We start from the raw sequence: 15,596 nt of genomic DNA, 5'->3' as shown, positions 1-15,596 counted from the left end.
TGTGAAATGCCACCCAAGGTCGCACGGCAGGAAGGCTAACCCGACGGGACTGGCCCAGGCTCTCCATCCTCCCTCCCCTGAGCGCCAGGCGCTCCCAGCCCCTCTGAGCTATTTCAGGACCCGAGCCCGAGCCCCTGACTCCCTCTCCTCGCGAGGGCGAGCGGTGGCGGAGGCTGGAGGTTTCTCGCCGTCATTTGCTGGCCGGTCGGAAATAACCGACCCGCCACGTGGCGCCCAGCTGTCCTGTGCCGGGAGCCGCAGCTGCTGGCTGCAGAGAGGAAGCCAGCATCTCTCCCAGGACACCTGAGCTCTCCTGGACAAGGAGCGTCTCCCCGTTTGGTCTGCTCAGTCCTCAAGCCTCAGAGGGGCCAGCTCACACAGAGACCTGCGGGGATCCCCGGGGGCGGAGGTCATCCTGGGGTCAGAGGGCAGAGCCTGGGCCCGGGCCTCACTGGCCCTGAGGCCTGGGGGTCTTCCAGGCCCTGTCCTGGCTGATCCAACACACAGGTTCCCTGTCCTGCTTGGACTGGTTGGGTCCAGCGGTGGGTCAGCTGGTACCCAGGAGGCCAGGCTGCACCGTGGCCATCTGCTGGCTGCTAACGCCCAGGTCTTCCCTTTATATGGGCCTCCCACCCCCCACTACCCCTGCCAGTGTTGATGATGAAAGAGCGGTGGGCAGGCAGGCGTTGCTTTCCCATAGACTGGAGATGCTAAGGAAGAAGCAGAGGCTGGGGAAGGGACGGCGGCTCAGACACCACAGCCCAGGGCAGAGTCAGGGGGCTGGAGCAAGTGAGCGGAGCGGGCGTTCGCCCAGCTGCACTGCCCGGCTCCCTGCGGCGGCCCCAGCAAGTCCCTCTCCTCTGCCAGCCTGTTCCCTTATTTGTCAGGAGGAGCCAGGCAGGCCATCTCAGAAACTCCTCTGGTGCGAATGCCCAGCACTGGGAGGCGGAGGGGAGGCAGCGAGGAGACGGGCATAGAGACCTGCTTGGGGAGCCCGGCAAGAACACCCTGGGTTTCCAAGAGCTCGCTGGTGCTCCCGCCACGGTCTCTGAGCTGCAGGTGTCTGGGGAGGGTGCCCGGGGAAGGGGGGCGGGGGGCAAGGGGAGAAGGCCTGTTGGAACCAGGGAACCGCCTCCGGGCACTCTCTGCTGTGCTCTCCCTGGTCACTGTCTTGGCAGCTGCCGGGAGGAAGCAGCTTGGAGGGATAGCAGGCGGGCAGGCCAGGGCGCTGCCCCCAGGGAACCTGCAGGAAGGTGCAGAGTTCAGAGCTGTCCCCTGGGCAGTGAGTCAGGGGCTGGGCTGTGAGCTGGGCAGGGAGTGAGGCCATGGAGACTGCGTGGCCGCCGGTCTAGAGTCAGGCTGGGTGCCTCTGAGTGCCAGCTGGGTCCCCAGCCACCAGCCCGCCTCCGCAACACACAGGAGTGCCAGCCTCCCCAGCACCCAGGAGTGCCAGCCTCCCCAGCACACAGGAGTGCCACAACCCACAGCCCCACCTTGGTCTCTTCCGTTTCCTTTTGCTGCGTTTCTCCCAGGTCTGCTGCCTCCCCCTCCAGTGCTCCCCGCACTGCCCTCCTGCCCCCAGGCCCGGGGCCCAGCCTCAGGGAACAGCCAGCGGAGAGGCTGAGGAGCAAGCCCGGAGCCCTCCCCGACGCGGGGAGACAGGGCGAGCGGAACCAGGTGCAGGCAGGACAGAGCTTCTTGCCGGCTCCCTTTCTCCGTTTCTCTGAGTTGCACTTGAGCCTGAGGAATCATAGCCTTGCAGGACGTTACTGCTGCGTGGAACCAGAGGGCTCCCGCCCCTTCGCGCCCCTCCGGGTACAGATGAGTAAACTGAGGCCCGGAGGGGCGTGCCGGGCTGTGCCCCAGGTCGGACAGTCACTCAGAATGCTGCAGCCCAGGTCACCCGGCCACCGAGGCCGGGTCTTGGCCACCTGCTCAGAAAGGTCAGGAGCCGACAGAGCCTCCAGCCCCGAGCCCTCTGCCCTGTCTGCTCCGCAGGGGAGGCCACTCCAGCGGGTGCCTCTCCTGCCTCAGGGTCCCCCAGCCTCTGGCCTGGGACGAGAGAGACAGGCCAGATTGCTCTGAGGGCGCAGTGGGGCATGGTCCACGCAGGAAACGGAGCAGGAGTATTTTTAAAGCCTCCAGCATGCCTTAGGGGAAAACCAAACACTCTCCTAGATGCTGCAGAGAGCATTTCAAAAAGGATTCCCCTCCTGGAGGACAAGCCGAAAGCAATGACGTTGTTTTAAAGGGCCAATTCCACCTCAACCCAGTGCTGGGAGGTGGACAGTGGACCCCTGTCCCGTGGCCCCTGGAGCCCTGCAACCCCTCAAGGGGTGGACCACCTCCTGCGACCCCCCCTCGCCTTCCCACAGCTCCTTGGCGACCCAGGAAGCCGTTCCTCTGGCCTCGGAAAGCACCCTCCTGAGCACCTCGGACCCCAGCATCTCAGGGGAGACGGCGGGTGGGGCGCGAGCCCAGGGCACAGAGAAGGAGCTGGTTGTTCTCCAGCCTGCACCCTGGGCTCGCCCTCCTGGCTCCTGCCCCTCAGCTGGTGGTCTCACCTCTGAAGAGGCAAGTGCCCCCTTACCGTCCTCTCCGCTCTGGGACTCCCGGGGCGTCAGTCCTCCGGGCCTCTCCTCCAGCCGCCACGGCTCCTGGCTCTCCAGCCTGTCACTTGTCCCTCTTCCACCCTCTTTTGAATCCCTATCTGTCACCCGCCCTCCTCCCCCCTCTTCCTACTCTTTCTCTCTCCACCCCCTTCCCCCGGGTCCCTCCCTCCCTTCTCTCTTTTGTGCTCTCGGAGTCTTTGCTCACTTAAAAAGTTTTCTCTCCTCCACCTCCTTGCAGCCTCTCCTAGCCGAGTTCTCCCCTGAGGGCGGCAGAGCCTCCTCCTCCTCCCCCGCTGCCCTCTCACTGTGATCCTGGCCACAGCGCTCGCCTTTGCCCCGTGATCCCCGGTCCCCGCTCCCTGGAGGCGGGTGGAGGTGCACGGTCTGGGCTTTGCCTGCCCTCCCTCTGCCGCCTCCTCAGCCACCTCAGCCAGAGCGGGAAAGCTGGCACTGCCCAGAGGTCCCTCCTCATCCTTTTCCTGCTCAGATAAAAGGGCCCTGGATCCTGGAAAGGTCTTCTGGGGACTCTTACCGTGCCCACTGCAGCGAGCTGAGTGCCAGCTGGCAGGGGAGCCCGCTGTCACCAATTACAGCCACCAACATCCAGAGTGGACACCAGGGTCCCTGCCAGCTCCAAGGACAGAATGGGCATCCCACACCCTCCTTCCTCCTTCGAGGAGGCGAGAGCACCTGCCACGTGCCAGGCACTGGGCGAGGCGGTGCCATTCGATGTGTATGTTCTATTTCTCTCACCTCATCATCGCATTTCCAAGGCTGTGAGGCAGACGGACCTTTCTGCATCCCACATTTGAGGGAGCTGAGGTTCAGAGACATCGAATAACAATCCTGGTTAATCACAGGACTCAGTAATGACAGAGTCGGCATTAAGAGTTTTAGCCAGTTCCAAATTCACCTCTTCGCTCTTCCCACAAAAAGAGTGCCGCTCTCCCCGCTGGCACGGACCGGATGGAGTAATTCTGTCTGGTTCTCGTTGGATCCCGGTCACCGCTGAGCAAATGCACAAATTGCAAGGCAGCTCCTCTTGTCAACTCCTCCCTCCACTCCTCGCCGAGCACACAGCCACACTCCCCGGATGGGACACCTCCCGATGGCGGGGACGGCGGGGACCGGGCAGAAACTCGATAACCAACCGCCAAGAGCCCACGGATGGCAAGAGCTACGCGGAACCCCCAGAGACGATCTGGAGCAGCCAGGGAAACTGAGGCCCGAACACTCCAATCCACTCGCTGTCACGCCCAGTGAAGTGAGTAGCTGAGGCAAGGTCAGACCCAGCTCCATGTCCTGTTCCACATCATCGCCTCCATCTCCTAGCACCTTCACAGACAGGCCAGCAGTTTGCAGAGCCCTTTGTCTCCCATACGTGGGTAAGCTCAGGCTCTCAGGAGGGGAAGAAGGGGGCCAGCTTTCCTGTGTCCAGAGACGCACAGCCTGTTGAAAATAAGACCAGGGTTCTTGATTCTGGAGCCAGAACCTCCCCACGTTGCAGCGAAGCGTCAGAGCAGACCCCGGGCCTCGCTCAGGTGTGGATGCTGGCCTCGCCCTCACTGGCTGTGCGGCGCTGGGCAAGCTCACCTCCGTGCGCCTCAGTTTCCTCCCCTGTAAACGGGGGTACCTAGTAATAACTGCCTCCCAGGGCTGCCATGAGGACAGTGGATACGCATAGAGGACTTAGCACACTGTGTGATGCATGGTGAGTGCTATGGATGTGACTGCAAAATATGAAACAATGCAGCACAGTACAATACAACACAACAACACAATACAACATAATATACAATACGATACAGCACAATGCCTGTTTCCTCTGGCCTGTGTCTACCCTGGCTGGGCCAAACTCCGAGGTAGAATTCTCATGTAAAACCATAGAAAGCTCTGGTGATATCTAGATCTTTCTCCAAAACAGAGATCTCCCCGACACTAAGTCTTTGCCTTTCCATCCCACCCTACAAAAGCCAAGGATCCTGGAAACCCCTTATTGTCTCTAGCCAGTTAGAGAGCCGTAAGTCTCAGTTGAAGGATCGTCTGAGAGTGGGGAAGGTTTCCTGGCTCGTTGGCTGCCAAAGGAGAGTCTAGCTGGGGCAGGGCTGGGATGAAGGAAGTGCCATTTCCCCCAGAGGGAAACAATTGCCGAAATGCAGGCTCCCATGATCTGGAGAGCACAGGGCCCGGGAGGAGCGGCTCTCCACTGGCAGGTAGCGGTAAAGCAGGGAAGAAACGGGCTGGGTTGTAGGAAGTCAGAATCAGAGCGGGGGAAAAGAGGAAGATCTCGAACTCAAACCATCCAACTCAAGTGGAACAGCCTCCAGCCAGGCACCGCTCAGGCTGGCCTCTGTGGCAGAGAAACTAGCATGTTGGTGGCCCGAAGCTCAGCTGCTTGGGCAGGCCTCCAGCAGTCCGGTGTATTCCTCACCTGGTTCCCTCCCAGCCTCAGGTAAAGACTCTGACACAATCAAGGAAAATGGCATTTGGGCTTGCGTGTAAGGTGATTGTCTAAAGGGACTGAATCTGCCCTGCCCTGTTTGCTCAATGGTTAGAGCATTGGCCCTTGGTTCAAAGGACTGCAGGTTCAAGGGCAGGTTTCAAGTTGCAGGTTTCCCAGCCCCACCCCTGATTGGTGTGTGTGTGGGGGGGTGCTGATCAGGGGTGGAGCTGTCTGGCAGGAGGGGCCATGGGTCGATCAGGGTGGTGGAGGCTCATTGCGATTGGGCCAGTCATGGGGAGGGGCTGTGGGTAGTGGGGCAGCCAGGCCCACCCCCTATTGGAGTGGTGGGGGCCCACCTCCTGCAGCCCCTCCCCACAGCCAGCCCCATCCCCAATCGGCCCCCCCACCCCGATCAGGGGCAGGGCCCACCGGCCAATCACCCTCAGCCCCTACCCCCAGCCAACCTGGCCCTGATTGGGCCAACCTCCTGCCATCTCCTCCTCCCGACAGGCCTGGCCTCAAACCACCCCAATTGGGGGGCCAGACTGACTGGACCCCACTTGTGCACAAATTAGTGCACTGGCCTCTAGTAATAATAATTAATAATAATAATGATAATTATAATAAAGGGACTGAATCTGCCCTGGCCGGTGTGGCTCAGTTGGTTGGAGTGCCGTCTAAGGAACTAGAAAGTCTAGAGTTTGATTCCCAGATAGGGCACATGTGGGAGGCAAGTGATTGGTGTATCTCTCTTACCTCTCTCTCTTCATCCTTCTTAAGATCAATTTTAAAAAAGAACTGAATCTGGCAGTCACCACATGTCTCAGAAGGACACCATGAGGAGATGCCTGATGCCCCACAAAAGAGGCGTGGGGCAAGGGCCAAGGGTGGAAACTGAGGGTCTGCCACATCCTCCCCTTTATCCTCAAGTTCCACTTAACAAAGGGTCTTAGGCCTGTGCTCCCCACATTAAAACGCCTGCAGAACTCAGAGGAGACTTAGAGAAGATGCCAAAATCTGGTCAAAGAATCGGTGAGTAACTCCTGCAGGGAAAGGCTAAGGAAATGGAAGGACAAAATAGACTTTATTCAACGTGTATCACGTGCCTGGTTTTGTGCTGGGCACGCTTCACAGTATTCTCCTTGGAGATGGGAAACAGGAAGCTGGCCTTCTGAGCATGGGAACCAGCCACCGGGTCTCCTGGGCAGGGAGTCAGAGGCCACGCCCCGGGGTCCAGCCTGTCCTCAGAGGGAGACAAGGGCCATCCCTTGTCCACAGGAAGCTGCCATTCTGGTTGCAGAGAAGAGCTCATGACACAAAACAGTTACCATACATGGCCATGTTCTCGATGGATTTGTCCTCGATGCATAATGATGTAATAGTGTTAAGATGTGCGAGGACGAGGTCATTCGGGAAACAGGTTCAGACAGAGCCATCTCTTTGCTGCACTGTAATGGCGGGAAAGGTGCGTTTGTCGAAGGATTCCCAGGAACCGGGCGTTTTCACTTCACGACATCATCGGACAGACGCTCTGGTAGGGTTTCCATTTCACAGAAAAGCAAGTTCAGACTCGGAGGAGTTGAGTAACTTGCCCGAAGCCAGTAAGGGAACAACGGGTTTGCCTGATGCCAAAAGGACAGGCTCTACCCGCCCAGGGCTGTAAAGGAAATTCTCACGAAACACGCTGGCCTGGTCAGAGAGGCGGTAACAAGGCCCCCAGGGGAGAGCAAAGGGACTCTACCAAGAGGGATTGTGTTTGGCTATGACTGCAAAGGTGATGCACCCCTGAGGTTGTCGAGAAGAAACACAATCACCTTTTCTACAAGTCTTTTAAAGGTGGCATTTTGAAAATTGCTTCTTTTGCTTCTCCTTAGAGGCAAGAGGGCAAACAAGAAGACCTTTCAATGTCTCTTTTATCCCAAGAATCTACGACTATCCTTCCCCAGACACTGTGATCCAGATGCTTAAAGAGCCTTCTCCCTGAGAGCCTACAATGATAACACATGCAAATACGTTCTGTAAGCATCTAATTGCGAGAGCAACGAGTCCCCTGGGCCTCGTTGGAGGACAAAACTGGTAATTGGAGCCATGGTTAGTGGGCGGAGGTCACACGTATTTATGCAGACACAAATAGGTGGTTCCCTTTGAGACTTTTACTTCCCGAAGAGTGGCTGAAGTGGGCAAGGAAACCCTGTTCCAAGAGCTGAACGTGAAAGAAATACAGACTTCCTTGTCCCTGGTGCTTTGGCCTAGGGATCTACTCCCAACATATCTCAAGCTTTAATCCCAAAGAAAAGGTTAACGTCACAGCTATCCCTCCGTGTGGGTGTAAGGCCGATGGGACCTTTTGGAAACCCAATCTTAAGAGCTGTCTGTGGTTGGCTTGGATCAGTGGCCTCCGTGGATGAGAGACAAGGAGGGGAAGGAACCCAGTGTGGAGCGAACCCAAATCCTTCACATATACTATGGTAGTATGATTATATATACTATAATCTAGGGTGTATATAATCATATATATAATACTATATAATCTCATATACTATACACTCACATACTAGTACGATTATATCAATATATGCTATAATCTAGGTATATATAATCATATATATAATACTATATAATGTCATATACTAAATGCTCATATACTAGTACAATTCAACCCGATGTCTGCTTAATTGGCTCAAGTAGTGACCGGCAGCCTGGACCCCTTGGTTGTCCGCTTACAATGCTGGTATGGTATTTGCCCTCTTGATCTGAGGGAAGTGCTTGAAAGCAAGAACTCCAAGTGTCATAAGATATTGTGGTTTGATAATAAGCAATGTTTAGGTTTTGCAATGCATATCTGGAGCATGCCTCATTCTTCTCTAAGAAATCCTTGATCTACCGTCATCTACCTCCCACCGAAGGCTGGGCCTGGAGGCAACTGATGGGTACAGTCTCACTGGAAATCCGTAGTCCCAGGTACAGGGCTTTCATCCTAAAACGGAAGTTCGGCCCTTTCCTTGGAGATGTTGTTAGGGGCAGAAATACACTACTGACGACAACCCTTAGAGATAAGAAATATTAATCATGCTCTGTTAACCATGGTTCTTTTGTTCTTTTTTTAAAATTTTTTAATTAAACTATTATATGTGTACATATCTTACTATTGCCCCTCCCCCCACTCTCATACATGGCCTCCCTCCCCAAAGTTTTGTGTCCATTGGTTATACTTATATGCATGCATACAAGCCCTTCGGTTGATCTCTTATCTCCCCCATATCTCCCTACCCTCCCCGCTGTAATTTGACAGTCTGCTTGTTGCTTTACTGTCTCTATATCTATCTTTTGGTTCATCAGTTTATAATGTTCTTTATTATCCATAAATGAGTGAGGTCATGCGGTGTTTCTCTTTCATTGACTGGCTTATTTCGTTCTTATTAAAGAAGGCACACTCTAACCTGGCTGGGAGTTGCACGCCCTGGGACATGGGAGCTAACGTCGGAATGCAGTCCATCCTCCTTTCCCAAGAACTGCCTGTCATCGTGGAAAGATTTACAACCTCCTGGATGAAGCAATCTAGTCCTGGAGGCACCTGTTCTTTCAACCCCAGCCCCTATTACCTGCAATCTGCTCCTGGGGTGCCCAAAGGCACCCACCCTCCTGCCATCCCCCCAACCGCCCGCATGACTTGTAACCTGTGATGATTATCCTGTGCCTACTTCCTCATGCCTGTAATTCCTACTTCTCCACGTTACCATTGTCCTACCCAATATAAGCAGCTGGCGGATGGGGGGCTCAGAGCAGATGTTTGTGGATGACCTGCTGCTCTCCCATGCTGCCGGCATTATTGGAATAAACGCTCAAATACTAGTACGATTCAACCTGATGTCTGCTTAATTGGCTCAAGTAATGACCGACAGCCTGGACCCCTTGGTTGTCTGTTTACAATGCTGGTATGGTATTTGCCCTCTAGATCTGAAGGAAGTGCTTGAAAGCAGGAACTCCAAGTGTCATAAGATATTGTGGTTTGATTATAAGCAACGTTTAGGTTTTGCAATGCATATCTGGAGCATGCCTCATTCTTCTCTAAGAAATCCTTGGTCTACCGTCTTCTACCTCCCTCACAAAAGCGCTTGCTTCTCTTTTATTTTCAGTCAAATCTAAGGTTGTGGTTCCAGTGGCAAAAATCATAAAATACAAGGTCAAGAAACTCCGCCAAAAATGCTATTAACTCAGGTGCCCTCGGACCCATCACTCCAGAGGAAAGGCATTTCCTTGCTGTAGAACACCCCATGCCTGTCCTGATCATTTAACCAACGGCAGTCAGACCCTAATTCAAGAACAGAGGTTTTTACATCTCCTCCCACATTGGCATCTATATACAACTTGTACTGCTGGTGTCAAGTTATTACAGAGGGTTAGAGACAGTCAGGAGATTAAACTATTCCCTGTCTTTTCAAGATTAGTATCACAATCAGCTAAATATACAAGTCCCAACGGATGGGACCAGAGGCAAATAACCCTGTGGTTAGGAGTGCCTGCGTTCAGGTCTTGACTCCCCACTCCGCAGCTGTCTGGGGGCTTTTGCCATGTGGGGACTCATTTGGAAACTCAGAGTTGGTATGAAGATTATTTTAAGTTGAAGATATTTGAGGTTCATCAGATGTAGGAAGAAACCTTCTTGGATTTTATCTGACTGGAAGCAGAGGCCACTGAGAAAGGAGGCTGCCATAAATCCCTCTCTGAGGGGGCCCCACGGCCATGGAGAAGGTGAGAAGACCACTGCACCCGCATGAATAAACATCACACACTCTCTTGTCCCCATTGGTTCTTCTCAAAACTTATTTGTCTTTTTTAAAAAACCTATTTGTTCCTCCCATAGAAGCCTATTTTTCTTTCCTTTTTTTTTTCCTAAATAAGTTGTACTAAGTTCAAGTTTAAAGCCTCTAATTTTAATCATTTAATAAGCTAATTCTTTTTGTTAGCTCTCTACGCATGTGAATAAGCCTCCTTTTCTCCCATTGATCTCTCTTTGTCAATTTAATTCACATGCTTCTAAGTAATGAACCTATAGGGTAGGCAAAAATACAACTGTTTCTGGCTAACTTATAAAAGGATAATGAAAGTAACTATCACATTTATAGATTGGTTATGAAAATGAATTATATATATATATTTAACATATAGTGAGTGCTAAATAAATATATGTAATACATATATAAAACATGTATATCTAGATAGGCAGATGACAAATAGATATAGATAAATACACACATATAGCATGCAACGAATCATATATCTGTTCTAAATATCAAAGTCAATTATAGAAGGGAAAGTACTTTGGAAAGAGTTCTAAGTGTTACCACAGAAACATGTTGTTACCCTTGTTACAGCTGTAACTGTTATGCACGCCTTCATTGCCTTCTTGGAGCAAGGCCACCAGCTATGGCCATACAGGTTGTACACCCAAAGTAACTATCACACTTTCCTTCCCCTTTGTGTCTGAGAACATAACAACTGCTTTTCCAGAGTAACCTACACTTCCCTCCAGCACCCTCCTCCCAGAGTCTGAAGAACACCATCTGCTCTGTAGAGTCATTCGATCACTAATCAATAATTCGGTGACAGTGAGGACATACCATGTGCAGGAACTGGGTATATAAAGAAGAATGAGGCACACGGGCTGTGCACCAGTAAGTAGAATGCAATGTAATGAGTGCTTAAGTGGGCACATGTACAGATGGGTACGAGAGATTAGAGGGTTACCAGCTTTGATTCTAAGTGACAGTGGTAGTGGTATAGGGGGCAGAGTGGTGATCGGCAGTAGCAAAAATGTAAGAAGGTCCACTTCCCTTCAAAAAGAAGTCCCACAGGTGCCATAAAAAGTAGTCAAGATGCCTCTGTCATGGAAAAACCAGTAAGGATCTACCTTTATGGCCAGAGGGACTGGCCACTCGGCTGAGAACCTCCATTGTGCCTCTAGCAGGAGGGAGGTTCAGAAATGGCTCCCCCAACACCAGGTTCAATCCAGCCCCAGCTTTGGAAGATGTGGAGGAGAGGAAGAGAGGGACAGGGATCTGCCACTTAACCCCACACCTAGTGAATTTCAAATGTAGGTTTCAGTTCTCATAGGATAGACCAGACTGACAGCTCTGGACAGATGACTTCTCTTTGCATCTGCATGGCCTCTTCCAAAGAGGTCATCAAAAAAGATTGTCATTCAGAGTCAGGAAACTGGAGACAGAATCTAAGTCCTGTCCCTTAGTTGTGCTATGTCAGGCAAACCACTGAGCCTCAACACCCTTGTAGGTCACATGGTCACAATGACACCCTCTTCACAAATTCTTTGGACACCATACCCCTTCATTATTTTCACTTTTTTTTTTTTTGATGGCCGTGAGATCTCAGGAGAGAAGCAGAGGCACGAGCTCCCTGCCCCCCATCCCCAAGGGGCCTCTGTAACTTGTTACAGCAAGGAGATCTTGCCCTGGAGCATTGTGCTACCGAGCTGGTGAGCTCAGCCCTTCCTTGGCTCCAGTGCCTTAATTTGTAAAGAAGGAACTCTGAGGCTAATCTGAAAGGAAGTCAAATTGTTTTCGGAAAACAATAGCAAAGTAACTACAAGTCATTAGCTTCCTCCCTAGGGCCTGGAATGGAGCTTGTCTGGATAGCTGAAAGGCCTGGGAGCACTGTTTACTTAAAGACCTCTGGACGGGACCCATAAACTAATTTCTGTACAAGACTTTCTGGACGAAGAGGAGGTGAGTCATGGAAGTGGGGGAATGGCCGTGCCTGGAGAAGAGATTTCTGTTTCTTCAAGCCACAGCTAAAGCCCTGATGCTAGCCTGCCTTTCCTGGTCCTCTGGACAAGGGTTTCATTTAGATCAGGGGTCTTCAAACTACGGCCTGCGGGCCACATGCAGCCCCCAGGGGAGTCTGATCCTGCCTGCCAGGTTTTTTGGGCAGTGAGTGCAGCCACGGTGTTACAGTAGGAATTAGTAGTTCATATAGTCCGGCCCTCCAGCTCTCTGAGGGACCGTGATCTGGCCCTCACTTTAAAAAGTTTGAGGACCCCTGAATTTTAGATGCATAGATGTGCCCAGTGGACATCTGCCTCCTGAGATGGCTCTTAACAAGTTCCTTCTTCTTAGAACAGAGCAGAAGAGCCCCAAGATTCTGTCCTCTGCCCTCCTCTTAAAGGCCTCTAGGAAACCAAATGCTTCTCAGGCAGGTTGCTCTGCAAAATTTCTCTGTGCACAGAAACGTCCTCGGCGACAGCAGTAGACCAACGTTAGAATCCAGAATCACGACTTCGTAGAGGTGGTATCAGCGCCACACAGGCATCAAGGACTCACAGATAGCAAGATGCTAGAGCTTGAAAAGAACTTAAAGGGTGATTGGACCAAATGAGGATAGTGAGGCCAAGGTCAGGAGCAGGAGCCAAATTTCTCAAATAATAGAGGAAACCTGGGGACTTCCCTTAGAGCTGGATAGATCCTCTATCCTCTGCAAGGGCCCTGAACTGAAAGTCCCTGGAGCTTATCTTCTTAAAAACTAGAGAAAAGACATGATTTCTTGAACTCTCTAGTTCCTGGAACAACTTGTCTCCGAGAGCTAGAGAGGACCTTAGATCTTGAAGGTTTTTGAGAGGAGATGCAAAAACGTTTGTTCTTATGCTGTTTTTAAACATCTTTGACCAAATAGAGAACTTGATGATTTGAATTTTTGCCAGGCAATTTTAGTATTACACGAATGGACGCCTGGAAGTTTTATGGTGGTTTTATGGGTCCTCAAGAACCCCATATTCAAAAACAAAGACTATATATAGTCTTAATCTGATTCACAAAGTTTTCTTGACCCAGAAGAGGTCAAAGATCACTGCTCCAGGTCTAGAAGGTCAAAAAAGGTTCTTTTCTGCCCATCTCCTAAGAAACTGAAACAGCAAACAAATCTGACAGAGTTCAATGTTCGACACCTTCCCTGACCTAGAAGTCTCTTATCAAACAGATTAAAATCTGCCCAGAGAGGTGCCGTGTACTTCTCAGTTCAGTAAACACTTATCAGATATGGAAAAGTCCTCTGAGATCAGCTTGTCCATTCCTTAGTTTTGCAACTTCTCAAAACTCACACAGCTAACCAAGTCCAGCACCCAGCTTTCATCACAGCTAGAGCAGTACTCTTTCCAATACCTCAGAAGGTTTCCAAGTATTTATTAATGGTCAAGTCCCAAGTGCTAAGGGAGCTTCAAGACTGTAAGACTTAGCCCTGACCTCAATGAATTTGTAGATATGTTGGGGAAATGCGTGCACAGCCTTAAAATAAGGAATTGTTTCCATAAAGCCATTCCCAACAATTGGGGAAAGGCAAATGAAAGAATTAGTCAGAACCAATAGGTGATAGATAGATGATAGATAGATAGATAGATAGATAGATAGATAGATAGATAGATAGATATTATAGATAGATAGATAGATAGATAGATAGATAGATAGATAGATGATAGATATTATGAGAATTGGTTTATGAAATTATGGAGGCTGGGATATGCCATGTGCAAGCAGGAGAACCAAGAAAGCCAGTGGTATGATTCAATTTGGCTCCAAAGGCCTGAGGACCAGTAGAGCTGATGATATAATTCCCAGTGTAAGGCGAAAAGGCTTGAGAACTAACTGGAGGGGGGAAGCAATATAAGTCCTAGTAGCCCAAGGCTCAAGAACCAGGAGCTCCAATAGCTGAGGGCAGGATAAGATGAGTACCCCAGTTCAGGCGGGGGGGGGGGGGGTGGGGGGGGTGGGGGGGGGAGAGAGAGAGAGAGAGAGAGAGAGAGAGAGAGAGAGAGAGAGAGAGAGAATTCATCTTCCTATGTCTTTTTGTTCCATCGGGACCCTCAACAGATTTGATGATGCCGACTCAAATTTGTGAGGGAAGATCTCTTTACTCAGTCTATTGCATCGAATGCTATCTCTTCCTAAAACACCTTCACAGACACACCCAGTTACCTGGGCACCTTCAGCCCAGTTAAGTCGACACAGAAAATTAATTATCACAGTGAGAATAAGAGGAGTGTTGGGAAGACATAAATCACTAGCATAACTTCTTGATCGCTGGGCAACTTAACAGCTCAATTAATGAGAAGTAATGCTCATTTAAAAATGATTGGTACCCATTTCTACCATCCTTCCAGTTTTGAAAACCTAGTGACTGTGCTGGATTAACAATGAAACATAAGCTAAAGGATTTGTCCACAAGTCTGCAATCTATTACAAACTAAGAGGGAATTCTTGAAATAACTGATATATATAAAAGCTTAAGCGACCATCACTACAGAATGACCAGGTCTCTATGATGTGCACTGACCACCAGGGGGCAGATACTTAACACAGGAGCTGCCCTCTGGTGGTCAGAGCACTCCCACAGCCAACCTCCCCCAGCCAGCCAACCACCTGCAGTCCCTTCCCCCAGCTAGCAGGCCCCAATCACCCAATTGGGGCCAGGCCCCGGGCTTGGACAGGGAACTGGGGGTGGGTGGCAGTGGATGTTGCTCCTTTCCCAGGGGGGCTGAGAGATGGCTCCCTCCTTGGGGCCACTGGCCAACAACCTCTCATGCCCCATCGCTCCCTGCAGCCACAGGCCCCATCAGGGCTGGGGCAGGGGGAGAAGGTAGGGAACTGCATGGTGGTGGGCGCCAACAATGGTGGCATCAGCATTGGCATCTGTTCCTTCCACGTCTGGCCCGGCAACTGTTGCCTCCTCTCCCAACCCCATTGGGGCCTTCGGGCCCCCATCAGCCGAGCCCTGATCAGCCCTGATCACCAGCCAGGCCTAGAGACCCCACTCATGCACTGGGCCACTAGTTAGTGAATAAAAGGGAAAGGACTACAAGACTTCAAACTAAAAATGGTTTCATCCTGAAAGCTCTGATGTGAATTGGCAATGTGGAATTTAGAGCATATTTTCCCATAGAAACAATGTTGTAAAGGATGGTTAGCTTCTCAGGCTAGCCCTTAAAAGTTCATTTAAGGCATAAAACTGCTTAAACAGCAGTGCCGAGCATGCTGAGGGCTCTAGCAACCTAGTAAGGTGGTCTCTGGTTGGGAAATAATGAGGCCAAATTCTGACTGGGAACTCCAGGAATATATCTTGCCCTCCAGGGGTTTCTACTGAGAACGGTCTCATCTGCCTTCCTTTCGTCATAGGAAAGAAAGAGAACCTTTACTGATCACTTCACTTTCCTGTGCCAGGACTGACCAGCTCAGCATCATCCCTTTCATAAAATCTAATTCTGAGCCCAGCCACACACAGAAAGCTTTACTTTTCAAACCCTTATAGTGTTTTCCTAATTATAAAAAGTAATAGTGTGATGTTGTAAAACGTTAGTAATACAGGGAACATACAAACAGGAGTTAAAATCACCTATAACTGCAGTTAAGATATTGCTACTTTTTTTTATCCAACACGTTTTTATTCTTACACATTTTTTAAAATAAATTTGAAATTGCATTATAAACACTATTTTATGCTCTTTTTCCCACTTAGCAATATTTCAGAGACATTTTCTA

At 50.9% G+C, this 15,596-nt stretch overlaps 1 protein-coding gene across 5 annotated transcripts in view; it reads right to left on the bottom strand.

The window, feature by feature from the left end:
* GJA5 (gap junction protein alpha 5) overlaps nucleotides 1–15,596 on the bottom strand; it is a 45,836-nt gene that overhangs the window by 13,706 nt on the left and 16,534 nt on the right. Inside the window, exon 1 of one of the 5 annotated variants that reach the window (XM_084867134.1) lies at nucleotides 3,366–3,389. The exons of 1 other annotated variant lie outside the window; for it this stretch is intronic. The gene's annotated coding sequence lies outside the window, so the exon portion shown is untranslated. Of the gene's footprint in view, nucleotides 1–2,590; nucleotides 2,706–2,817; nucleotides 3,058–3,144; nucleotides 3,172–3,365; nucleotides 3,390–15,596 lie in introns of those variants that run through there. 3 more of the 5 variants (XM_084867135.1, XM_084867133.1, XM_084867131.1) reach the window with 3 other exon arrangements.

The sequence above is a fragment of the Pipistrellus hanaki genome (genome assembly GCF_964339955.1).
Source record: "Pipistrellus hanaki genome assembly, chromosome: 18".
Classification (NCBI taxonomy): domain Eukaryota; kingdom Metazoa; phylum Chordata; class Mammalia; order Chiroptera; family Vespertilionidae; genus Pipistrellus; species Pipistrellus hanaki.
Note: the sequence above shows the minus strand (reverse complement) of the source record. Positions and strands in the feature narration are given on the sequence as shown.